An 18051-nucleotide genomic window follows, 5' to 3' on the forward strand; every position below is an offset into this window, starting at 1 on the left:
AAAAGATACATGGACTCAATGAGTCCCAAATGTAGTTGAGAAAGCAAGGGCACTATGTCGCCACTCCAAAGTTTGGGTTGGGATTCAGTTTGGCAGAGCCTCTTCGAATTTCATCTAAGAGAAGCAAATAGATAGCTTCATCACAACACACCTCGGTAGAGGAGATGGAGGAAGTTAAGGGCACGAAAATAAAACAACGAGCTTCAGTGTTTGATCGCATTGGAGGCTCAACCCCTCAGGTCTCGGTATTTGAAAGGCTAAGTCACAAAGGTGAACATGTATCTTCCAAACGTCTAAAGGAAGTTTTCACTAACTCAAAGACCTCTTTCTTTTGTCGTCTGGGAACCAAAAGGAAGTCACCATCTAGAAAGATACTGTCAAAACATAAGGAGCAAGGCCATGAGGAGTGGGGTCATTTTGAAGTTATTACTGACAAAGAAATCTGTAGTGCTTTCCCATCACGTATGAAGAGGAAGTCTATTTTGTTAATATCCACGAATGGTCCACTGAAGGTGCAAAGGAGAACCATTGTTTACACTTGCCAACTTCATAAAGAAGCAGAGAAAGAGAAAGAAGCCATGCCGACCATCCAAGGAAGTCAAAGAGAAAAGTCAGACTTTGTGGAAACATCCTATCACATAACTGTAGAAAATAGCCCATGCCTTAACATTGATGATGAAGTACACGAGGCTCCCCCTCAACTAGAAGATGGCAGGCAATCAACTGTGGATGAGTTTAAGGAACTCAATTTAGGCACTCTAAAAGATCCACGTATCACCTCCATTAGTGCGATTCTTATGCCTCAGGAGGAGGAGGAATACTCCAAGTTATTGACCGAGTACAAAGGTGTGTTCGCATGGTCGTATAAAGAAATGCATGGTCTTAGTCTAAGGTAGTTGTTCATCATTTAGGGATCAAAAGTGGAGCACGCCCTGTAAAGCAGTCACAACGCATGTTTTGACCCGAGCTTGTATCACAAATTGAAGTCAAAGTCAACAAGCTCATCGAGGCAGGATTTATTCGAGAGGTGAAGTACCCATCATGGATATCGAATATTGAACCTGTCAAGAAGAAGAATGGTCAAATACGTGTTTGTGTTGACTTTCGAGACCTAAACAAGGCATGTCCAAAAGATGACTTCCCGCTACCAATTATTGAACTCATGGTTGATGCTACAACAGGGCATGAAGCTATGTCATTCATGGATGGGTCCTCCGAATACAATCAAATCAGAATGTCTCCAAAAAATGAAGAGTGTACTGCTTTCCGAACTCCAAAAGGGATATATTGCTACAAAGTGATGCTCTTCGGTCTGAAGAATGCTGGTTCCACCTACCATTTTGAAACATTTTTTGTGGAAGTTATTAGATTCAGTTTATTGACAAAAACTTCAGCCCATCATTCTGTATCTTTCATCTTCAAATCAACAGTAACCCTTCTCTCATATTCTATACATGCTTATCAATTGATGAGTATGTTTTGTGGAACTCAACCCAGAAAATGAATTTTAAACATATGAGTTCTCCTTTCCTCAATTCGCAAATAAAAATACTGAGTTGGGGTTTCACGATTAGGTTAGGGTTTGGCTTTAATGTTTGTGCATGGATTTATCGTTGGGTTCCGGCAATTGAAAGGAGAAAACTGAATCTGCCATTGTAGTTGATTTCCTAAAATCCAATTCAGGTAGGATAGTTTCCAGGGCAGAACAAGCATTCAAAAGGTAAGATTTGAGATCAATAGATATATTGATCTTTGTTTTGTTTATTCTGAAAATTGTATGCTTCTCTTTCAAACATTTGATTGAATTGGAGAATTGATGCAGCGGCACTACATTGGTGTCATTACTATATTGTAGATCTATAGCATTATTGTCCTTGCGGGAAAAAATGCCAGTATAATTTGCTACGAAGGAAAATGCTTTTCACGACAATTTTCTTGCGGGGAAAAACTTTTTAGATTTTTTGGGTGTAAAAGTAGGCCATACTTTTTCAGTATAAAAAAGTTGTCAATCACGTCAAATGTTGTATTGATAAAGAGTTGGGATAAACATAAAAAAAATTCTATTATTTGGATTGAAGATTTCTGTGGTGAGAATTGGCAATGGCTTTTATATCTTCAACTACAATTCATGGCTCTCTTTCTTCATCTTCTTATGAAAATAACCCAAAGGTACCCATAAACTTTTTCTCTCAAACTATCAATTTTTGCACTTAAATCTGTAACTTTTATGAAGATTAGACAATTTTATCATCTGGGTTCGTCTTTCTTTCCCTTTTTTGTTTTGTTTTGGTTCTCAAAATTTCAGTCTTTGCAATTAAAAGTATAAATGTGATGAACATCAAGAATTTTATCATTTGAGGTTTTTCTTTGTGTTTTTTGTTTCTCCTGGATCTCATTTGTCGATTTTTTACATTGTCACTCAGCAAATGTATCGTCCTCAAACTTCTTTGAAAGCATTGAATTTTACTCTGACGTGTTGGCTATGAAGTCATTAGTTCCATTAGCAGCAACTACCAGTAAGCTATTAGCCTTACCGATATCTGGCCTTTTTAATTTTTTACTAGTCACCCATTTTCTAATACATGTAAATAGGCTAATAGTTATGGGCTATAGCGTCTCACTATAATTATATCTTCCTTAGAGTTTGTTTAATTTGTAGGATTCACGTTTAAAGAATTGTACTAACTGTTCATGTAAAATAGTGACTATTATAGCTTTCTTGGTTTGATAATTAAGATCTCTAATTTGGTTTTATAGTTCAGTTTTGAATATTGGTTCCTGCTGAAAAGGTTGTTTATTGATCTACGTCGATTCCCGCCATCAATGTTAGCAACAATTGCAATCTTTACTGTGCAATGCATGCTCTGTGTGTCTAAGGAGTGGAAGAAAACCCACTTTTGTAGCTTTTACTGTTGTTGGAGTATACAAACAAGATATAGTAATCAAGATGGCAAAAGCAGTGCAAAGTTATGGGATATAGAGAACAGTAGTTGTTCATTCTGAAGGTTTACATTAAATGAGTCCTCTTGGCAAGATTTTCTTTTTTTTCCTTATTGTATTGTGTATATAAACTTGCACTTGACTTTATCAATCATGCAATGTGAATTGACAGGACCTGGAGCAGTCCTTATGTTACACCTGAATATATTAAAAAATTCTCTTCTAACCCATGTAAGAATCTTTTTTCTCTTCTTCTAGCACAACGTTTGGTGGCCCATTTGGACAAATTTAATTCAAAGTATGTTCTACAATTGGGTTGTTATTGTTGTTGTTCTACAATTGAACTGAGATCAATACATATATTCTCTGTTTTGTTTATTCTGAAAATTATATTTTCATCAATATTTGGAGATTGTGGTTGCTAAAGTTTGCTTCTTTTTCATTCATTACTTACATAGCCTGATGCAGAACAAATTTGAAAATATGAACATTCTCAAGCACATCTCAGTTGTTGTTGCCTTTTGACTCTAAAAGAAGAAAATAAGAAGAATAATCTGGTTTCTCATCATAGAATACAATAGCTAATATTTGTGTATCATTGCAGTTGATTTTGGTATACCAAGTTGTACTATACAGAACCTGCAAGGGGGAGCCATAGATTAATGTTGAGATACTAAGGCATATGCTTTCAGTTGAAAGAAAATGGGCCAATTGAAAATGTATTGGTAAGTCATTATATTTTCTTGATCCTTTTATGCTAAGTCATTATACTAGGATTATACCTATTTTTGCCATATGCTATATGTGGAGCTTGCACGATATCTTATGACGTAGCAATATTGGTTCAGAATACCCTTTAGAGTCGCAGCAGTGATTGAGTCCCTTGAAGCTAAGGCATTATTTTGAAGCATACACCATCAAACTCATCTCTCAAGCAGATCCCGTGAAGTTTGTGATGACTCGACATGTTCTTTCTGGACGCCTAGCAAGATGGTCCATATTGTTTAACCAATATGAGATCATATACACACCTCAAAAAGATGTGAAAGGACAAGCACTAGCTAATTTTCTGGCTGATCACCCTCTACCACCTGAATGGGAGCTTTCGGATGAGTTTCCAGATGAAGATGTTTTGTTCATTGAAGAATTTCCACCATGGACAATGTTCTTTGATGGATCTGCACGTCGTAACTATGCGGGGGCAGGTGTTGTGTTGATCTCTCCAGAAAGATAAGTCTTGCCATTCTCCTTTGTTTTAGGTAAAACATGCTCCAACAATGCCGCAGAGTACCAAAATTTGATCGTCGGTCTCGAAATAGCATTAGAAATGAAGATTCTACAGTTGGAGATCTACGGCGACTCTAAGCTGATCATCAACCAACTTTTGGGGAGTTACGAGGTAAAGAAGGAAGATCTCTAGCCATACCATCAATATGCTTCCGGTTTACTTGAAAAATTTGACCAAGTGTTCTTAAACCACGTCCCAAGAGAAGAAAATCACAAGGCTGATGCTTTGGCTAACTTGGCCACGATGATGGCACTTGGTGATAATGAGTCAACAAAGGTATATGTGTGTCATCGATGGGTTATTCCTAGACTTCTGGATCTTCAAATCAACGAAAGCCATCATACGTCTGTTCGAGTGATTGAAGAAGAAGATTGGAGGCAACCACTGATAGAGTACCTTGAACATGGAAAGTTACCTGAGGATCCGCGACAAAGAACAGACATCAAGTGAAGAGCACCACGATTTATCTTCTATAAGGGGACATTGTTTCGTCGCTCTTTTGAAGGACTATTCTTGCGATGTCTTGACAAAAAAGAAGCCCGCCAAGCAATGGAAGAAGAACATTCTAGCTCATGTGGAGCACACCAATCTGGTCCCAAGCTACATTTTCGCATCAAGAGGATGGGCTACTACTGGACGACAATGGTGAAGGATTGCATGGAGCATGCCAAAAGATGTCAAGCATGTCAATTTCACGCTAACTACATCCACCAACCTCCAGAGCCTCTTCATCCAACTATAGCTTCATGGCCTTTTGATGCATGGGGACTTGATGTTGTTGGACCGCTTCCAAAGTCATCAAAGGGACAAATGTACATATTGGCCGCTACGGACTACTTCTCTAGATGGGCTGAAGTTGTTCCACTCAAGGAGGTAAAAAAGGAAACTGTTGTCGATTTTATCAAGTCATATATAATTTTTAGGTATGGCATACCAAGATACATAATCACTGATAATGGGACGCCATTTGACAACAAGCTCGTGAAGAGTCTGTGCGAGAAGTTCAGCTTCAGGCAACATAAGTCTTCAATGTATAATGCACATGCCAACGGCCTTGCTAAAGCTTTTAACAAGACGCTTGGTAACCTTTTGAAGAAAGTTGTTGAAAAGAGCAAGAGAGAATAGCATGAGAAAATTGGTGAAGCTTTGTGGGCATATCGGACAACCTTCAGAACTGCTACACAAGCAACTCCTTACTCTTTGGTGTATGGCGTAGAAGCAGTCCTTCCGTTGGAGCAACAAATTCTATCATTGCGGATCGCAATCCAAGAAGGACTCACATCCGAGGAGAATTCAACTTCGCCTAGCAGAGTTAGAGGCATTGGATGAGAAAAGATTGGAAGCGCAACAAAAATTAGAGTGCTATCAAGCTCGACTAGCTAGAGCCTTCAACAAGAAAGTGCGGCCTCGATCATTCCAAGTGGGAGATTTAGTCCTAGCTGTTCGACGACCCATAATCCTCAACAAATGCATAGGCGACAAGTTTACCTCAAAATGAGATGGGCCATATGTTGTGAAGGAAGCCTATTCAAGTGGCGCATACAAAATTATTGATAAGGATGGTCTTAGAGTTGGTCTGATCAACGGAAAATTTCTGAAGCAGTACTTCCCATGAAAGTCACCTACGCTCCTCGACGCACGAGCCTAAACTGCAAGTTATGACGCTCCTTGATGCATGAGCCTAAGCTGCATGTTGCTACACTCCTGGCCCGCATGAGTCTAAACTATGTACCACCAAAAAATAAAAAAAGCTCGCTAGGTTGAAAACCTCGCGAGAGGCGGCCTAGGCAAAAATTAGGACATAAAAAAAAAGAAAAAAAAGAACTCACCCCTCTGAACTACGTTATGACTTGATCCTCTTCATCGAGGTACGTAGGCAGCTTAGAGTTTCATTCTAAGTGCAGTCACGTGAGTTTTTAAAAAATAAAAATTTGGCGTCATCGGAACATCACATAAATTCTTCAAGTGTAGAAGCACATATCTATGAGGAAAAGAAGACGATTTGCGTTGAAGTACAAAAGATGTTTTATAGCTTCAATAGTACAAAAGTTGATACATCCAAAAATATAGAGACAAAAGAAACTAGACATTTTTCTATACAAAAGCCTAAATCATGAGGATGATCGTAAACTAGGATTTGTTGCTTACGCGTCTTAAATGCTTTTCCAAGTCTGTATGATGTCTCCACATTTAATGTCATTTTCGATGTATACCTCTCTCGCGTTCAATAGTTGTGATGATCTCTTGACCACATATCTTGTTAGGCCTCGAGCATGATAGTTTGCTTCTCTTGTGCAAGTATTGGTTGAAGGTCCCATATATGAGAAGTCGTCTCTCTTGAAAAAAAATCTTCGATCACCATGGGAGCCGCCATTGATGAACTTCAATACTATCAACAAATCAAGTGCAGCAGTTGGTGAAGGGGTAGCTCCGCATCTTGTATGACACCTCAGTCTGATATCTCAATCCTTTGAGCTTCTTTGCGAGTCTGCAAAAGAAAATAAAGAGAAAAGATTTGTGAAGCATGATAGTCAAATTTACTACATGTAAGATAGTAAAGTCAACTTCAATAAGAAGAAAAAAACTCTCAGGACAACTCAGAGAGCATAGAGATGGAAAGCGAGCTCAACAGACGACGAGATCAACTTCAAAAAACTACCGCGGTCCATCTGGAAGATGTTATGCCCCTAACATTTTTTTATTTGTAGATTCAGATGTCTAGTTTCCAACAATATAAACCGTTTACAATTTGGAGACTCCTATCTCAAGATACAATATTTTTGCCGGAACTACACGAATCTGAAAGTTTACTGCAGCTAGGTCGAATTTGAGAATTTTCTGTTTTCATCCCAAAAGGATTTCTGTCATAAAATTCATATGTAATGCAGCTCTATGAGTTTGCTTTCTAATGGAGCAAACGGATTGCAATTTGGAGATTCCTAGCTCGAGATATGAATTTTGTGCCTGGAGCGCGAAAAACTGAAAATCAGCAAGGCAGACGTCTAGATCAATTTCAAGAAATTGTTGCGGCCAATCTGGAAGGAATGCTTCTGTGATATTTTGAGAATTTTCTTATCTCTGAGTCTTCTTTCTATTGGCACAAACGGCTTGTGATTTCGATGTTCCTAGCCTAAGACATGACTTTCTTTATCTAGAGTGCGCAAATTTGGAAATCAAGTGCGGCAGATGTCTGTAGCAACTTCAAAATATTATGGCGGATGTTCTGAAAGGATTTTTGCCGTGCTATTTACAGATATTGTGAGTTTTGGAATTTTCTTTCTAACAGTACAGATGGATCATGATTCTGATACCCGAAGCTCGAGATATGAATTTTTCAATGAGAGCATGAAATGCTATGAAGTCAAAACAACAGAGATGCGCCAGGTGCTTGCTTGCCGAAGTTGGAAAGGCCTACTCCAGTTTTCTTCCTCGCCAACCTACAGCGATACGATATGGTACATATTGCGCTCGCCAATGATGATATAGGGTCTCTCCGAGCCTCCAAGAGTAGGGATTTCGTCGCCGATATTGAAAGGACACTTCATGTTTCTCTCTCGCCAACCGCAACAAAGAGACGAGTAGTTCGCTCACAATGCATCTTCCTAGGGACATCAAGATCTCTGAAACTCTCTAAAAATCCTGCAAAAAAAAATATTTTGGGAGTTCTCGGTGCCAATAGCGTGACGTTTCAGCAACACAATACTTTAATTTCACAATATCGATGTAGATGACAGGAAGCTTTTGATTTTACATGATTGATTGGTGTCGACGGTGCAAAGCTCAGTTCAGAAACCAATGCTTCATGGGCCATAGCTGATTTCGTTTAGTGGTTCTGCTGCTTCATGAATACTTCTCCACAGCCCCACGTTCTGAGAAAAGAAAAGAAGAAAAAGGTTAGCATGAGTAACAAAAAGTTTGATTAAAACTAATCAGCATGGAAAGGGAAGTTAAAATTTGGGAGCCTCATTAATCTCTAGCCTCGACCAAGAGTTAGGTCGTTGAGTATCCGAAACCAGAAGTTTCACCAGCCACGCGCAAGCAATAAAAACAACGGCATGGAGCTTTCACTCAGCAATAAGAACCGGTGTCAATGACACAACGCTTCAATGCGGATGGTGAGCATTGTGACGTGCACTTCTTCGTCAAATCTCGATGGATCGTACGCTTTATGAACCTCTTCCCTACAAAAAAGGAGTGATGACCATCCACTTCTTCTCATGATGTGAGTTGGAGAAAACGCCATGTATATCTTCTCCAAGCCTGCAACAAAATAAAAGGAAAAAAAAAGAAGTATGTTGCCCGAACAATCCTCTCGATTTCGGCGCTTGATTGATCAAAGATTTGTTGCGTATGGATCAAAAGAGCTGGAGCTTTGACTTTTATAGATGTTGTATCTCACCGAGTCTTCTTACCAACGGTGTAAACAGCTCGTAGTTCGGATGCTCCTATCTTGAGATATGCATTTTTTTTAGCAAGAGCATGTAAAGCTGAAAAATCGAGCCAGCATGATGGAACCCGTGTTCCAGATTCAACAAATTAATCGGGGAAAACTTAAGTACATCCTGACTGTGATTTCTATATATGTTGTAGCTACAGGAGTTTAATTTTCAGCACCACAAACGGCTTATGATTTGGACACTCCTATCTCGAGATACGATTTTTTCGCCGAGAGTGCGCAGAGCTATGAGTTCAACGGGCCAGACACGTATACCAACTTCAACAATTAATTTCAGATAATACAAAATGAATTTGGCTCTTAATTTTTGATATATTGGATTTCTTTGAGTCTAAAATCAGTAGAATCAAACGGCTCATGATTTGGACTCTCCGATCTCAAGATATGAATCTTTTGTCGAGAGTGTGCAAAGCTATGAGATCAACACGGGCCAGACTGCAGATCGACTTCGAAAATTAATTCCAACTGATACAAAAGGAGATTCGTGCTGATTTTTTGATATGTTTCAGTCCTATGAGTCTACTTTCGGTAGAAATAAGCAGCTCATGATTTGAAGTCTCATATAGCAAAATATAAATTCTTTTTCGTAAGGGTACAAAGTTGGCTGACTGGTACTGTAATTGTCTTACCCGGCCAGAGACTCTCGTCTCGAAGTTTTCTTTTGGTAGTCGAGGATCGCACACGGTTCCTTATATAATGGTTTAAGGCGGCTAATACTTGGACTTCTAGAAGGAGTTAATTAAAGAATTAGTATTGGAAAATGAGTTGGACTTTCCATACATAGCTGTGAGTAGCTGCTATTTGGCCAACACTACTTTTTGGTATCCTATTCAAATTAGGATATGTGTATTAATGTTTTCCCAAAAGACAATAGCTAACCCCTCGGTATTTGAATCTTGGCTAAAGTCATGCGCTTTTAGAAAATATTACAACTTATCCAAGTAGTCAAATTCTTCGTACTGTTAAAAAAAATGTGATACTCTTCACCCGATACTTCAAGCCTCGTCGCTAAGGCTCATCAAGTTTACACTTCTACAAGACTTGAAGCAGGGGGCATCTGTAGACATATAAAATTAATTAAGTTTAATCCATACAAAATTTGGATCGAATCTTAATTTTGTTTTAGTTAAATAATTAATTTAGACTTTACAAATCAAATCAGTCCATTTTATTATTTTTAAACCCAAGATCCATTCATTTTAAGGCCCAAACTCGTGCCATGTGTCAAGTGACGTGGCATATCTAATCAAACTACAAACCAAACAGACGACGTCACCCGTTAAATGATGTGGCCATCCAAGTCAAAAAGCAAAAACCAACCACAGGTCGCCAAGTGGCTAAAATGACATGGGCCAATCAGAATCAAGCAAGAGAGGTCATATGTAGCTGGACTGTCTATCCTCTATAACTATAAATAGAGGGGTTACATAACTCTCAAAAAAATTCAGAGTTTGAGAAGAGCATTCTGCAATTGGTGAAGGCATCCGCAAACAGAGAGATCAATCATCAAGCGCATAGCTCTTCAACAAAGGAGTGGTCAACAGAGTTTTTTCCGGAGATCAACCCGAAACAACAAAGTATTGCTCAAAATTCTCGGTGATTAAATACATCACAAAGAGGTCTGTATCGTCCTACATTTGAGACTTCTTAGATAACCTATCTAATGAAGATAAGAGAGTAGAACTCTCTGATGAGATTAATAAAATCTCAGAAAAGTTTGCTCGAAAATCGGTCCAAAGGATGTTCTATTATCCTAGGCCAACTCCTCAAGATGTACTCATAGAGGAGCCTGATGCTAGTCATTTTTTCCAAAGTTATAATGACACAAAAATCTATGAATGGAACATAGATGGTTTAGTGACCGTCAGATTTATACTCAAGTACATAGAGTGCTTATGTACAGCACTATCTGCAAGGTTAATAAGAATTCTGAGAAAATCATTGCTGAAATGATAGTGGCGGGTTTTACTGGCCAATTGAAAGGCTGGTGGGATAATTATTTGATGAAAGAACATCGCGCCAAAATTATGAACGCGGTAAAAGAAGAAGAAGAAGAAGAAGAAGAAGAAGAAGGACAAAATGTTCATCATTGTATCTATTCTTTAGTTCTTAATTATATAGAATATTTCTCTGAAAGATGGTCAGATAATAGTGAGACCTTAAGGACTATGATCCAAAACCTTATATGTAATACTTTGACAAATTTTAGATGGCATAAGGATGTGTTCTTATCCGGGGTAATGAAATTACCAGAGTGTAATAGTACTCACTGGAAGTCCAAATTTATTGATGGACTCCTAACACTTTTTGTTGAAAGGGTTAGAAAACTCTTTGTGGAACAACAATGAATATAGATTATAATAGCTATTACTATAGAAAGCTTATTAGTGTATGTACACAAGAAGGCTTAGCTCTATGAAATAAAATTAAGTTAAGCTAGAAAATTAAGAAACATTGTCTTAATGAAAGACAATAGTTAGGGGAATTCTGTAAACAATTTGCCATAGATATCCCTAGGAATAAAAAAAGGAGTCTCATAAAAATAAGCAAGAACCTTATAGGTATAAGAAGAAGAAGAAGAAGAAGAAGAAGAAGAAGAAGAAGAAGAAGAAGAAGAAAAGATCTTTTGATAAAAGATTTGAGCAGAAGGAAAAGAGAAGAAAGGCTTATAAGCATATAAAGGATTTTATAAAAATACAATAAGCCTGATATTTGTTACAAATGTGATAAAATAGGTCATTATGCTAGAGATTGCAAATTCAAGGATAAGATTAAGAACCTTGATATAGAGGATAATATTAAGCACTCTTTATATAAGATTCTGTGAAATTCTTCTTCAGAAAATTCTCCAGAAAATAGTGATAGAAGAGATTCATCAACTGATAAAGATGTAAGGGTTCTACAGGAGGAAGAATACATTTCCTCAGAAGACGAATGTGGACCCTGCAAACAAAATCAGAATCAGTGTTGTAATAACAACACAAATGATGAATGTTTTAATATTTATTCTCAATTTAAGGATCTACAAGTCAATGTCCTGACTAATGATAGTTTATTAGAACTTCTCAGGGTAATTAAAGACCCAGAATTAAGGTCCCAGATAATTGATCATATGGACAAAATTCAGGATAAAATTCCTACAAGTTCAGAGATTGAAGAAATTCCTTCTTAGAAGGGACCACATACGATGCCCGATCTTAAAAGGATTTTAAGAGAAAAATCCCAGGCCATTGATAGGCCAACTACTGTTCAAGATTTGAAAAATGAGATTCATAATCTCAAGGGAGAAATTTCGGACTTAAAGGCTTCAAATACAACTTTAGACAAGAGAATTATTAGATTAGAAAATTCTCATGTCCCTATAAGTCAGGAATTCAATACTAATATTACTGAAGAAGATTTTGATAATATTAATGCTGGTACTTCTAAGGATATGGCAAGAAGTAATTTTTAGGAGCAGTTAATATTAATAGACTATAATTTTAAAAAAGAGTTTACTGCTTTATTTGATAGTGTTGCATATTTGAATTGTATTAAAGAAGGAATAATACCTTCGAGATATTTTCATAAAATTACTCATAGATTAAGAAATGCTAGTGGTGATAGAATGAGTATTTCTTATAAATTACCAAAAGCTTTTATTTGCCGAGATAAGGTTTGTATAACTGAAATATTTGTTTTGGTAAAAGATATATTCCATGATTCATATTAGGAGTCTTATTGTTTCATCATATAATTTTTTTTACTAGATGGGATGCCCAAAGTTTTACAGGAACTTTTGATAATAAAGAAATTAGTTTTGATTTTATAACTCAACCATTTAAAAGATTTTTAAATAAAATGACTGAGAATATATCTACAAAGAATAGATAAATTGATTTCTTGAAAAATAAAATTTGTAGCCTTACTATTGTAGAAGATTTACAAAACCCAAAGCTTATAGAAAAAAATATTTTTTTAAAAAATCAGTTTTCATTACAAATATGTGGGGACCATCCAAATCAATTTTGGAATAAGAAAAAGCATATAGTTAGTCTTTCTTATGAAGAAGACTTTTCGAAAGATAATATTCCAATTAAGGCTAGACCTTGCCAAATGAATTCAGATTATTTGGAATTATGCAAAAAATAAATAGATTCTTTGCTGCAAAAAGCTCTTATAAGACATTCAAGGTCTAAATAGTCATGTACTGCTTTTTATGTTAATAAACATGTTAAACAGGAAGGGGGAGTTCCAAGATTAGTTATCAATTATAAGCCCGTTAATAAAGTTTTAAAGTGGATTAGATATACAATCCCTAATAAAAAAGATTTATTGGAGAGATTGCATGATGCCATAATATTTTTAAAATTTGATTTAAAATCTGGTTATTGGCAGATTTATATATCTGAGTCAGATAAATACAAAACTGCTTTTAATGTCCCAATGGATCAGTATGAATGGAATGTTATGCCTTTTGGTTTAAAAAAATCCCCTTCTAAATTTTAGAAAATAATGTATGATATATTTATGCCTTATACAAATTTTATAATTGGTTATATTGATGATATTTTAGTATTTTCAAAAAATATTAAAATTTATTTTAAACATTTGAATCTTTTTAGAAAAATTATTATTCAAAATGGCTTAGTAATTTCTAAACCAAAAATGGCCCTTTTCCAGACCAATTTAAGAATTTTATGTCATAATATTCAAAATGGAAGAATCGTTCCAATTCAAAGAAGCATTGAATTTGCATCCAAATTTTCTGATGTCATAACTGATAAGACTCAGCTCCAGAAGTTTCTAGGAAGCCTTAATTATATTGCTCCTTTCATAAAGGACCTTGCAAAGGATACTTCAATTGTTTATGAAAGATTAAAGAAAAATCCGAAAGCATAGACTGATGATCATAGTAAATCAGTCAAATGTAAGGCCCCGTAAAATTTTGCCAAGGGATTCAAGTTTTGTGGTGCCGAGATAGGCTTATGTGTTTGAGGATAAGCTCACCGCGGTACAGATTTTTTGGATTGAAGAATGCACTAAGGAGTTGACGGAAATTTTTGGCAGGAGAAGGCAATTCTACAGTCTGTTTTGCGATCGCAGAACTGTTTTATGGGCCGCATAATCATTGCAGAGCAAGGAGTTTGTCTAATTTTGATGGTCGTTTTGCAGTCCATTATGCGATCGCATAGTTGTTTCGCGGTCCACATTTTCCGTCGCAGATTTGGCATGAAGATTTGTTGGGTCATTATGCGGTCCATTCTGCGGCCGCATAAGTGGTCTGCTTACCTGTAATGATCCGGTCGGCCGTTTTGAGAGTATTAGCCCCGAACCCCTATTTATTTTTCCCTCTACTTCATTTTGTGATTACGCGACTTGCCGGAAGGATTTGTTTTTGGTTTTGGAGTGTGATGGGACACATAGTTTCTAAAATAAAAGTTTAAGTCGTAGGAATCGACTGCAGTTGAATTATGTGAAGACGACTCCGGAATAGAGTTTTGAAGGTTCTTATAGCTCCATAGGGTTATTTTGGTCTTAGGGCGTATTCGGGTGTTGAATTGGAGGTCCGTAAGTCATTTTAGCGTCAATTGGCGAAAGTTGAAAAATTACATGATTTTTGGGAAGTTTGACCGGGAGTGAACTTTTTGATATCGGGGTCGGATTCTGATTCTGGAAGTTGGAGTAGGTCGGTAATCTCAATTATGATTTGTGTGCAATATTTGAGGTCAATCGGACTTGATTTGATAGGTTTCAGCATCGGATGTAGAAGTTTAAAGTTTTAATGTCATTAGGCTTGAACCAATGCGCAATTCATGCTTTTAGAATTGTTTGATATGATTTAAAGGCTCGACTAAGTTTGTATGATGTTTTAGGACTTGTTGGTATTTTTGGTTGAGGTCCTGGGGGCCTCGGGTGTGATTCGGATTATTATCAGATCATTTTTGGACTTAGAGGAGTAGCTGATGGTGGGCTGTTTCTGGTATCATCGCACCGGCGGTGGGATTGGCCGCAAGTGCGGAATCACATAAGCGAGCTTTGATTCGCAGATTTGGAGATGGCCTTGCCCAGCATTGGTCGCAGAAGCGGAACATTTTTCGCAGAAGTGCATTCGCTTCTACGATGGCGGGAGCACAGAAGCGCTTTGGGTCGCAGGTGCGATCCTTGTACTGCGGAAGCGAAAGTCCGGGACTTAAGTGTTTCCCGCATCTGTGATGATTTTCCGCAGGTGCGGCATCGCAGAAGCGATTCTTGGGTCGCAGATGCGGTTTGACTGGGCAGAAAAAGGGGAAAAACGAGGGTTTGATCTCATTTTTATTTTGGGACTTAGAGATCTCGGATTGAGGCAAACATTTGAGGGATTTTCAGAGGAAACATTTGGGTAAGGAATATTCACTCATTTCTGATTAATATCTACTAAACTATCATTAATTTCTTCATTTAATTAAGGATTTGAGTTGAGAAATTGGGGGGAAAAGGTGGAAGATCCTTAGGCCAAATTTTGAGATTTTAATTGAGGTTTTGGTATCGGATTTGTGCGATTTTAGTATGGGTGTTCGTATTTTGTGACTTTTATCCGATTCCGAGATGTGGGCCCGGGTCGACTTTTTGGGACGATTTTTGATTCTTTGCTAACATCGTAGTCTCATTATTTCAATTCGTTTCTTGTAGTTGTATTTATAGTATGTAATTGCTTTTGGCTAGATTTGGGCCGTTCAGAGTGGGAAAATCGAGGAAAAGGCATTCTTATCGATTGATTGAGCGAGATTTGAGGTAAGTGACTTGTCTAACCTTGTGTGGGGGAAATCCCCTTAGGATTTGGTACTGTTGTAACAATTTGTGATATGTAAGCACCATGTACGCGAAGTGACGAGTGCGTACACGGGCTAATTGTTGAAATTTCGATTCTTGCTAAGTAGATTTATTTTGAATTCCTTAACTGAGTTGCCTTAGCATGTGTAGTTGTCATGTTAGCCTAGTATCACCTGTCTTCGTATCTTAACCTTTACTTGAAATTCGTGCAACATGTTTAGTAGAATTTTCTGTTTCCTTGATTATTGTACTCGATTTTTAACTGTAGGATTCCTTGCCGTAAATTCGTTGTTCCATAAATTATGAGTTGCATATTTACTTTTGGGACTACGAGGCGGTACATCGTGAGATCCCCCTATTGTGCATATTTACTTTTGAGACTCCAAGGCGGTATCTCGGGAGATCCTCCTATCATGCATATTTACTTTTGGGACTACAAAGCGGTTCCTCGGGAGATCCCCCTGTTATGCATATTTACTTTTGGGACTACGAGGCGGTACCTCGAGAGATCCCCCTGTCGTGCATATTTACTTTTGGGACTAGATCCCCCTGTTGTGCATATTTACTTTTGGGACTACGAGGTGGTACCTCAGGAGATTCCCCTGTTACATATTTACTTTTGGGACTACGAGGCGGTACCTCAGGAGATTCCCCTGTTGCGCATTTACATTTGGGATTACGAGGAGATACCTCGAGAGCGCCCTGTTGTTTACCTCTATTTGTTGTGATGTTACCCTTCTATAATTTCTTGTTGTTCATTTCTCAGTCATTTCATTGTATTATTATATTTTCTGCCTCATTTCCTTTTATTCTAGTAGGGCCCTGACCTGACCTCGTCACTACTCTACCGAGGTTAGGCTTGACACTTACTGGGTACCGTTGTGGTGTACTCATACTACACTTCTGCACATCTTTTTGTGCAGATCCAGGTTCTTCCTACCAAAACAGATACCAGTGAGCTGGACCGTACGTGGAGACTTCAAGGTATATCTGCCAGCGTCCGCAGACCTCGGATCCCCCTATCTTTATTATGTTATTTTTCTTATTCTTTTTAGACTTTGATGTATAAAGATACTTAGTATTTTTTCTTAGAGGCTTGTGACTTATTTCTACCCGGTTTTGGGAGTTGCATCTATTTTTGAATCGCAGTTTGATTTATGTTATATGTTGAGACTTGAGTTTAAGTTTTATATTTTCGTATTTCGTATAATTGTTAGGCTTACCTAGTCTTAGAGACTAGGTGCCATCACGACATCATACAGAGGGAAATTGGGGTCGTGACAAGTTGGTATCAGAGCACTAGGTTCATAGGTGTTATGAGTCACAAGCAAATTTAGTAGAGTCTCGCAGATCGGTACAGAGACATTTGTATTTATCTTCGGAAGGCTACAGAACTGTTAGGAAAAGCTTCACTTCTTTGATTCCTTATCGTGCGAGATTTTGACTTCGGACTCTAAACTTATGTTTTTCTATTCTCTCAAAGATGGTGAGAACACATACAACTGGATCAGATGACCAGACACCCGTGCCCCCTGCTAGAGCCACGAGAGTTCGAGGCCGGGGTAGAGGCCGAGGACGTCTACGTGGTGCAGCCAGAGCACCCGCACGAGCTTCTACAGAGGAGCCACCAGTAGCTCCAGTTGGAGGGCATGCACCTGAGATGCTTGTTACTTCACCAGCCCTCTAGGAGACTCTAGCCCGGTTTCTGAGCATGTTCAGCACCTTGGTTCAGGCAGGATTGATACCACTCACTCCTGCCACATCGCAGGCCGGGGAAGGAGCATAGACTCCCATCGCTGGTACCCTAGAGAAGTGGGTTCAGGTCGATCAGGTTCCAGAGATCATACTGATGCAGCTGGTAGCTCCAGTTTAGCCTGAGGTTAGGGCAGCAGTTTCTGAGGCGGAGCAACTCAGGCTCGAAAGGTACAAGAAGTACCACCCTCCTACTTTCAGTTGCTTGGCGTCAGAGGATGCCCAAGATTTTTTTGAGGAGTGCCACTGTATCCTCCGTACTATGGGTGTTGCGGAGATTAGTGGGGTTTCATCCACTACGTTCCAGCTTAGAGGAGCGTCCTATCAGTGGTGGCGCGCATATGAGTTGGGTAGTCCGGCCGAGGCAGCTTCACTCACTTGGACTCAGTTCTCAGATATATTCTTGAGGGAGTATGTTCCCCAGAGTCTCAAAGATGTATGGCGTGTAGAGTTTGAGCAGTTGTGCTAGGGTTCTATGACCGTGTCAGAGTATGCGGTCCGATTCAGTGATTTGGCTAGGCATGCACCGGCCTTGGTTTCTACCATCCGGGAGCGAGTTCGTCGGTTTATTGAGGGGCTCAACCCCAGTATCATATTTAGCATAGCCTGAGAGCTGGAGATGGATATTGCGTACTAGCAGGTAGTGGGGATTGTTAGGAGGTTGGAGGGTATGCTGACTCGGGATAGAGAGGAGAGAGAGGCCAAGAGGTCTCGATAGTCTGGCACTTATAGTGGTACTCGTGCCCCAGTTGCAGCTCGCCAGGGCAGGGTTTATATGGGCCGCCTTGTTCATTCAGCATTTCCAGCAACCAGCGGTGCTCCT

The 18051-nt window shown here is 38.5% G+C and overlaps 1 long non-coding RNA gene across 1 annotated transcript; it reads left to right on the forward strand.

Moving 5' to 3' along the window:
- The first annotated feature begins 2041 nt into the window (after positions 1-2041).
- On the forward strand, positions 2042-16634 carry LOC107799486 (uncharacterized). The gene is made up of 4 exons (XR_001651136.2): positions 2042-2169; positions 3113-3171; positions 3545-3665; positions 16400-16634. It is a non-coding gene; the product is annotated as an uncharacterized LOC107799486 (long non-coding RNA).
- Positions 16635-18051: the final 1417 nt, after the last annotated feature.

Source organism: Nicotiana tabacum, chromosome 9 (assembly GCF_000715075.1).
Source record: "Nicotiana tabacum cultivar K326 chromosome 9, ASM71507v2, whole genome shotgun sequence".
NCBI classification, from domain to species: Eukaryota; Viridiplantae; Streptophyta; class Magnoliopsida; order Solanales; family Solanaceae; genus Nicotiana; species Nicotiana tabacum.